General features: G+C 49.4%; 1 protein-coding gene across 2 annotated transcripts in view; it reads right to left on the bottom strand.

Annotated features, from left to right (window-relative positions):
• Positions 1-8,448, bottom strand: part of SPSB1 (splA/ryanodine receptor domain and SOCS box containing 1) — a 29,539-nt gene extending 21,091 nt beyond the window's left edge. The window contains exon 1 of one of the 2 annotated variants that reach the window (XM_064678507.1): positions 8,316-8,448. The gene's annotated coding sequence lies outside the window, so the exon portion shown is untranslated. Of the gene's footprint in view, positions 1-6,102; positions 6,175-8,315 lie in introns of those variants that run through there. The other variant, XM_064678508.1, reaches the window with a different exon arrangement.
• Between the last annotated feature and the right edge of the window lie 531 nt (positions 8,449-8,979).

The raw sequence follows: 8,979 nt of genomic DNA, 5'->3' as shown, positions 1-8,979 counted from the left end.
AATTAGGAAACCAAGTTTGAAACACATTAGTAGAACTTAAAAAATAGAGATGAAGAAGCCCTGTAGAAACAGTCTAAAGATCTGCACTTAGGCAAAATGCACTCAGTGTACTTAGGAACGAGCAGAAAAGAGCAGCTGCCTTGCATTTTCAGAGTTTAGTGATCAAGAACTGCAGAGATATAAGCCAGTTACGTTATAGCTGCTGTCCTCAGTATCTGGGCTTCTGTCTTTTCTAGGGCTGGTCAGTCTTAGTTCAAGTATGTTCAACTGTTCTTTGGCTGCTGCTTAAGTCCTCACTCCCTTTGAGAAAGCTGGATGGCTTTGCCAAGATTTGCTGTGTGCAAACATCAATTTACAAGTAATGAGAAAGCCATTGCCACCCACCATTCAGTGCACCACAACCTCCCAAACATGGGAGAGATGTAAACTGTCTAGAATATCTAATGCCTGGAACATCAAACAAAGCCACCACATCCAACAGTGCTTTCCTCCCCGAAAAACCCTCACACCAGAATAAACTTACCTTGCAGTTCTATTTCTACAGTCAATCCATTACACTACTGATATTCAATGAAAGCATAAACTGAAACCATCCTACAGATAATTCCAACTCTTTGGTGATACCATCCTTGGCTTGAAAAAGCTGGTTATGGAGCTGTTCACCCTGGATAAATGCACCTAGGCAAGTATTAATTGGACTGTCCAGCTCTTCTATCAGACTCGCAAGCGAAAGAGGGTTCACTGAACGACCTGCAAAGTCACTTTGTCATTGCTGCCACCCTGCCACCTGCTGGGCCATCTGCTCTGCCTGCTCTGTGCCAAGGACAGGACTTCAACTGACACCTCTTTGGCACCACAGCCCGGGTCAGACACCATTTCTGTGACAAACCTGTTTCGTGGGTATCTCAGGTATGCCAAAACAAGATCTAAGAGTACACTGAGCGTCGTGTTGGCATAAAAGCCTCCTCAACAGTAAAACCACTGATATGCCTTCTGCTGTGCTGTTTTGCACCTTGAAATGGAGATTCCCATGAGGCCAAGGATTCTTTCAAAAACAGTCTAGACTGAGGATTGTTTGGCATTTTTGGAAAGTTTGAAGACAGCCTAATCCAAACAACATAAGAGCACATGCCACTGAACAAGTACTGGTTACAATACTATATCCTTCCCCTCCACCTTAATGACCATAAGCTCAAAAACCATTCTCCTATCTTAAATACACAGGGGGATTTGCCAGCAGTCCTACTATACAGCACACTGCTCCCCAGCACCAACCAAGGTCTTACCTCCATCAAGAAATCTCTTCCACATCCAGCTCTAAGAGCCATTCTTGTCTTGCTTCTTACCAAAAACTGCAAAACCATTAGCAGCCATTCTTCTCCATTTTAACACAAAAGTGTTGCTACACTTATCCCACAAAACACAGTCCAGCTGAAGATAAGCCACATGTCTCACTTTGCTCTTGGATGTTCCTAGATGCATATCAGAAGCCTTGCCACACCTCTGGCCCAAAGCCCAAACCTGCTCCTGCCTACTGAGCTCAGTCAGGGGATGCTGCACATGTCCCAGTGGCAATGTGCAGTCCATGGAAATTCTGTTTGCCCCCACTGATAATGTGCTGCCACATGCACTTGCAACCACTTCCCTACATCGAGGGACAAAGACTGAAGGCACCTCATGAGTCACGGGCAAATTCCCTTCTGGAGAAAATATGGACAGCAGAAAGTCCTCATAGAAAAGAATTCATACACCAAGTTAGTGTTCAAGTACACCTGGCAGCAAGGACTGGGTTCTGAAATGAACCTCAGTAAAGCAGCAGATTTACTGGAGTTCCTTGCAGGCAAACATCTGGACGTATCTGCCATCCTGGGGTGACACAGCACCCTTGGCAGGGTTCCCCAGGCACACAGCACTGCTCTGGCTCCGGAGCAAGCGGGAGGGCACTTGCACAATCACAGCCTGGCTGCAGATGTGGGCGACTGCTCCTTCCAGGCAATCTCATCAGGTGTCCCCTCCCACTCAGAGTGTTGACACACAAAGCTGTGCCTCTTGCAAATCCAGTTCGGTGTCCACACACACCAGGCTTCATCGGATTACCCAAATAAAGCCCCGGATTTAACGTTATTGTTATTCATGCCAAAAGGGCAGATTTGGACCTGCGTGGGCACTGTGGGCACATATGACCTGCCCCTTCCACAATCTCACCAGAAGGCAACATCTTGCTGCCACTTGACATACCCAGAGGATCAGAAACACCTCAGTGGAACAGGAAAGATGCAGCTGGGGAACATGTAGAGTGAACCCTCCAGGAAAGCTCTCAATGCCTTCAAAAGCTGCTTCTTGCAAACACAGAGTTAAAAAAGTTAAACCATTTAGCAGCTTGTTGGTCCTTGAGTAGATCATCTCAAGGTCAATTCACTACGGGAATTATTAAGAAGGAACTACAATATCCAAGTTCCAGGATGAATCTCAGCCACTGAAACAGACACATTAATAAACCCGAGACACACACACAGACCTTTTTTGCTCTCCCCACCACACCATACAGCAGGTCAAACCCACAACCTGGAAAACCAGTAGCACATTACAGTGCTGGTCTGCCTTCACTCCCTGAATTTTCACCATTACCCAAGCTCAGAGCCACTTCAGAGCAGATTAGCTGCCCCTTTTTTAACTTCTGCACAGCAGCTGTACATTGGCAAGGCCTCGTGCCACATACCTAACCTTCCAGCAATATCCTGCTGGAATCAGTGCCATGTGTGCAGCCCTTCTGCCCTTCCCCTCTCAGGCTGCAAACTAAGCTCTGCTAGCAGGATCTAAGAGATGCACAGGCCTGAATCAATACCAGAGTCAAGTCTGAGGCTGAAACCACTTACAACTGCCTGTCTGATCCCTGCTGCAAGAGGGACACGCAGCACTCCAAAAACTTTGTGAGGTACCGGGGGGGAGGGAAGCAGTGCCCTGGCTCACAGAAGATGAAACACGTTCATCAGTTTGAGTCACACCCACCCCCAGCTCCGTTGTGTTCCAGCTGGAAGTGCACAACGTGCCACATGGACAACCCCAGAGCACTGACAGTGAAGCTGTGGGGGACATCAGGCAAGGCAGCCAAGTGTTGAAGGCAGCAGTGCAGAACCTGGACAGCGAGGCTGCAGGGTGACAGCACAGCCCGTGCCTATCATATAACCCCAGCACAAAAAGTCCAAGCAACTACATTTCCTGCCCACAGGCATCAAGCCAGGTACTTTCGGGATTCACAGAGGCTCAAAACCTCTTCTCAGCACAGGGGTCAACAGGTTTCTTCTGCAGCTGTTCAACAGTTTACAGGAACTAGGACACAGACACTGATTCTCAGTTCAGCTTACCCTTTACCAGCTGGTCCACAAAGTTTTAAGTATTTCTTTCCATGGGCACCTCTTGAAACTTCAAGTCCCCAATGCCCTGGGATTAGTATGGGACAAAGCAATCCCTCCCTCATTCTCTACATTCAATAACATGACTGGTTTAGCCTTAAAATGGCATGGGGAGACTGTACATGGAAATAAATCATCTCCATGTAGAACTGCTGATAACACAGCACAACCCCATCCATTCCTCATACCCAACGTCCCAATTCCTCCACAGCAAGGACCAAAGGCTACTGTTTGGAAGCATTTCAAGAGTCATTATTGTCTTCTCAGTGAGAAGCAATGCTGCTTTCCCTGCAGCACAGCTCACTAGGCTGCATTACAGACCCAGGGATCCCAAAGCACCACATGACAATGAATTAGGGTATCTAGGCAAGAACTGCACTTTGGCAAACTCCAGGGCTTACCTCAAACCTCCAAACACTGTAGTTAGAATCCAGGCATTTTTCACATCTCTACATTAAGCAGAGCTTAATTTACAAGAGGCCATTCAAACCAGAATTTATCCACAGGGAAGTCTGCAGAAGTTTAAACTAAGAATTCCTAAACATCTGAGACCAATGTAGCCTTCTCATGTCAAGAACGGCTTGGCCTTACCCCTTACTTGCTTTTTTTGGCTGTTTACCATCTGTGGCTCACGTTCTTTAGAACTAAGTTGTTTCTGCAGTTTTTGTGCAACCGAGTGCCTTTGTACATTTATGGTGTCAAGGCCCCATCTGGGATCTCCTCAGGACAGATTCCTGACTTGATAACATACCAGCTCTCCAAAGAAAGCAGTTTCAAACTAACATCTACACAGCTGCTCCGACTTACAAGCTTCATCAAATTCCCCTCCCAGGCTAAAAGAAAAAGCCCATGTTTGGTAACACCATTCAGACATTACCACCTTCTGCCCCAAAGCTCCCAGGTCAAAAGTTGTTGCTCTCACTTTGAAATCAGGCAGATGGTGGTGGTTGTTGTTATTTTGTTGTGGGTTTTTTTAAAGCAAAAAGCTTTCTTCCTAAAGAGAAAGGCCTACGCTCCTCCTCTTAAAAAGCTTTCTCCTTCCAGGGAAGGCTTTGCAGGTTAAAAGCCTTACTATTATACAGCAGCAGCACTGCTGCTTTGAGTCTGTCTTTCCATGTTCTGGAAGAGAAAAAACCAGCAGAGCCATAAGACAAGGAAATGTCAGTGGACAAGACACTTCAGGGTTAAGGAAAAGAAGCTAAGGCAAAGGCAGGTGGCTGTTTATTAAGATCAGAAAGAGATGCTAATCCAAAAACCTTTGAAACTGATCTTCGATGCTGCTTAAGTACAACACAAAACCAGAAGGATGACAAGACATTTACCACATGAGTGAAACACTAGGAAGTTGATGCCATGCCAAGCCCCCCCACTCCTCCCATGGCACCTCCACATTGTGGACAGGTTAGACACTTCTCACCTTTTCCACCCCACTGCCAGAACGAGCCACATGGTAGAGGCCACTAAATAAAACTGGTATTAGTATCCATCCCAATCAGACAAAAGCAGCATTAGCTTTATTTTCTCCCTTTTTGAAAGCCCTAGTGCAGAGTTGAGTGATAGAAGGAAGGCCACACATCGAGGCAGATGTCTAGAAAGGATCAGCCCACAGCTGTCCCTGGCCTGTGGCCCTACACCCATCCCTCCAAACCACACTGCCTGGGGCACACACAACACTGGCACAAGGACCAGCAGGCCTGGAGAGCTCTGGACCCTAAAGCCAATCCCACGTGACAAAGAACTGTCCCCAGCACTCAGGAGACAGCACCAAGCACCCACCTCATCATCCAGCTCTTCCATCTGCTCATCCCACTGGTGCAGGTCCAGAACTCAAGCGTACAGCTGACGTGCAAAGAAACTGTCCTTCCCTCTGTGCTGTTTCTAGAGAAGGGACTCCTGCACAGGCAGTCCCTTGGACTGGGACAGTTTAGGTTTTACTCAATTTTAGCTCCAGAGCAGGACATTATTCATGGTTCAGCTGACTGCTCTGGCACTTCCTTACTCATTGCCTTTACACACTGGGGGTGGACCTCAACGCAGCATCCAGCTCACACCAAACCTATTCTACCAGGGAAAGTCTGCTGGATTTCCTTCCCTGAAAAGCTACAGAGTTGAGGCAGCTTGTACCACCCCACAGCTTCAGAAGAAAGCAGTTCCCATACCCAATTAACACCCAGAATGAGGATTTTTTTATATTCGCTGTATAAAAACACTCCTCAGTCTGGAAGAGAATTTTCTGACCAATGCAACAGGCCAATTTACTTTATCCCAGGAGTTTCCAAAGCATTACCTTTGAGGGCAGAGCACTACAGAGTTAACAGGGAATCGATGCTTTGGTAGTCTCTGGGAAAACACATTTAACAGTGGCACATTCTCCCCACCACGTGCTTGGTTAGTAGTATTTTTAAGCTATATTTTCTCACACTCAGCAGAGAGTGTTTGGCCATCACCTGTAGCACATATCCACCCCCTCTTTGTTAAGGACAACAGTGCTCTTCCCCCCAGCAATTATTGACAGAAACAGTGGCAGCTGCAGCAGTTACTCACATGGAGCAACTCAAGGAAACTTTTTTTGTTGCCCAGAGCAGTGCAGTAACTGGAAGTGAGTCAACACCTCGACATGAGCCCATTCTGCAGTGGCCACCAGCAAAGAAACCCAGTGACTGCAGTTTGGTAACAGACACTTACTCACTTTTGTTCTGCAGGCATCACATGGCTTTGTCTGAAAGCAACCAGTGTCTGACTTGTGACTTGGCAAGTTAGGCTGTGGGGACAAGATACATCACACACCTGTAAATACAGAGGAGCAGGGCAGCACCTCCACAGCCAGCCACACACACCAGGTTTGGGGAATTCACACCAAAACACAGCTTGTTAGGCTAATTCATGCAGGTCTAGCCAGCTGTTCCTCACTGCTATAATGCAACACTACCAGTTAATACATGTAGAAGTCTCCTTCCACAGGACATGAAGATAAGCACAGCCCAGCTGAGATCATCTCATTGATACTCCCTGCCAACACCAGTTAATCCTTACTCCTTGTCAACACAAGCCCTCAGTGACTCCAGACTCAGTCAGTACATGTATACTGAAGCCCAAAATTATAAGCACCACTTGCATTGGCCTCTTTGAATCCATCAGGTGCCAATTCCAGTGTACTCAGTGACACCACAAAATGTGACTGAGAGACAAACCTCAGACAGGCACAGCACATACTCCCTTCTGCATCTTATATTCTTCAAAAAAATACATTGTGACTTGGAACAATGTCAGCACGGTCTACACTCAGTCACAAACCCTGGCATAGTGTCATGACTGGCTCACCAGCTACAGATTTTTAATTCCAGTAACTTAATGAATTCTTAATTAGCCCTCACAAGACAGACTTGACAAGACAAGCAACCCTTGCAGACTGTTTTCACTGGAAATAGGGGCCAGAGGGGGGGGGGAAAAAATCAACCCAGACATAGGAGAGCAACAAGCAGAGCAGAGTCTCCACATCCAGCAGCAGTGAAGTGACTCCACACAAATGCAGCACGTATCAGCTAGCCAGTTCCTGGAACACAAGCCCAAGTCTCCAAAGTATCCAACACAAGTTTACAAACAAGCTCCAAACCACATTATAGTGCACTTCAGTAACCTCTAAAGCAGAGGAGAGAGGCTGCAAAAGCCTTCTGCTGATGTACAGCAACAACCTGATGCCCCCCTGAGGAATACACTGCTGGAGTTCATCCCTTGCCTTTAAGGGGGGAGCAGAGTAAATTGCTGCTTTATGCATCCATCATCACAACTACTGAGAGCCACGAGAGATCCAGTGGCCAGGCACAGTGACAGAGCAGGGAGGAGACAGGGCAGTTCCCTCTGGTTGGTCAGGGAAAGAGCTCCTCCACTTCAGTGCTTCTCAGCATCACCATTCACTTTGTAAACAGTAGCACAGCTCCATCACGTTCACAGCAGTTAGTTCCCTTATCAACTCAGAACAGAAATATCCATCCTCGTAGGCTGGACCCAACCATCTTACAGCCAGATCTCTTTTACTGCAAGCCACTGGCACAGAAATGAGATGTTAGAGAGGTGGGAAAAGCAGAGATTACTCCCACGAAAAAAGGCTCACAGATTTATCCTACACTTCTCTCAGGGGAAAAAAGAGCTGATCTTCCTCCAAGGTAGCAACTCCCATTTTACAATCATTTTGTAAACTTCCTTATCTTGTGCCGTGGCTCAGACAATTTATAGGTTTTAAATCAGGCACGGCCACCACCAGCCATCAGCCACCCTGGCTGCCCACTTCAGTCAAGGGATAAGGAGAACACATGGCACACTTCAGCAGGAGGCCACAGCAAGACTGACCTCTTCTCGTAACAACAGTCTCGGTCCTTCAGACACAGGGTTATATAAGTCCCCGCTGTACCAGCACAGGTTTATGCAGCGAGAAAAGACACATATTAATCAGCCCTTGTAAGGTGCGCTCCAGAGACCACCGCCGTAACCACAGACACTGAACAAACAACCCCGCTTCCTTAACGGCTCGGAGACATCTGAGCCGACATTATCAGCGTTTGCTTTCCGAACCCGCACACGGGCTACGCCAGCCGGGCTCCGGCAGCCACCCACCCCGCGGCATCCCCAGCACCCCAAACCGCCGGGGCTCCCGCGGGCCCGGGCGCTGCCGGAGCGGAGCGGCGGGAGCCCCGTTATCCCCCCGCGCTCCCCGGGATGGAGCAGCCCCGCTCCCGCGCGGCCCCGCTGCCTCCAGAGCCCGGCCCAGCCCCAGCCCGGCGCCGGGCGGCGTTCGGCCGGCACCGACCGCGGGCAGAGAGACCCCGCCGGCAGCGGAGCGCGGGGACGCGCGGAGAGGCCGCGGAGCCCCCGCGGCAGCGCCCGCCCGGCCCCGCCGGCTCCTACCGTGCCCGGGCTGCCCTGCGGACCATGGCAGCGGCCCCGCCGCTCGCTGCCCCCGGCGCGGCGGGGAGGCCGAGCCGCAGCGCCCGCTCCTCCCGGCGCCAGGCGCGGCAAGCGGGGCCGGGCCGTCACATGGCCCAAATAGCGCCCGGCGCGGCCCCGCTCCGCCCCCGGCCCGGCCCGGGGCGCGGCCGCTCCGCCCGGGCAGCGCCGCACGGGGCGGGGCCGGGGCGCGGCCGCGGGAGGGGGGACGAGCATCGAGGTGCCCGGCGGTGCCCGGCGCCGGTTCTGGGGTGAATCTGGGCTCCTTTGGGTCGGTGCTGCCGCGCTCGCTCCGGGAACGGCTAAAAATAGCGGCGGGAGTCGGGCGCTGCGGGTCTCCGTGCGCGGCGGGGCCACCCGGTGACGAGTCGCATCCTCGGTGTCGCGTTCGTCGGCACGGTGTTGCCGCGTTTGTTGCGATCGCTCCGGGGATCTTCGTGCTTTTTGTTTATTTATTTATTTTAGTAGGCTTTAAATTTTTATTATTTATTTTTATAGGCTTTAAATTTTTATTATTTATTTATTATTTTATGTAATTATTATTTTATTAGTATTTACTTAGCTAAAAATAACATTATTTATGTTAAATGTTATTATTTATTAATTATTTTTTTATTATTTTAAT

This window comes from Pseudopipra pipra, chromosome 22 (assembly GCF_036250125.1).
Source record: "Pseudopipra pipra isolate bDixPip1 chromosome 22, bDixPip1.hap1, whole genome shotgun sequence".
NCBI lineage: Eukaryota > Metazoa > Chordata > Aves > Passeriformes > Pipridae > Pseudopipra > Pseudopipra pipra.
This window is presented reverse-complemented; position numbering and strand designations above follow the sequence as displayed.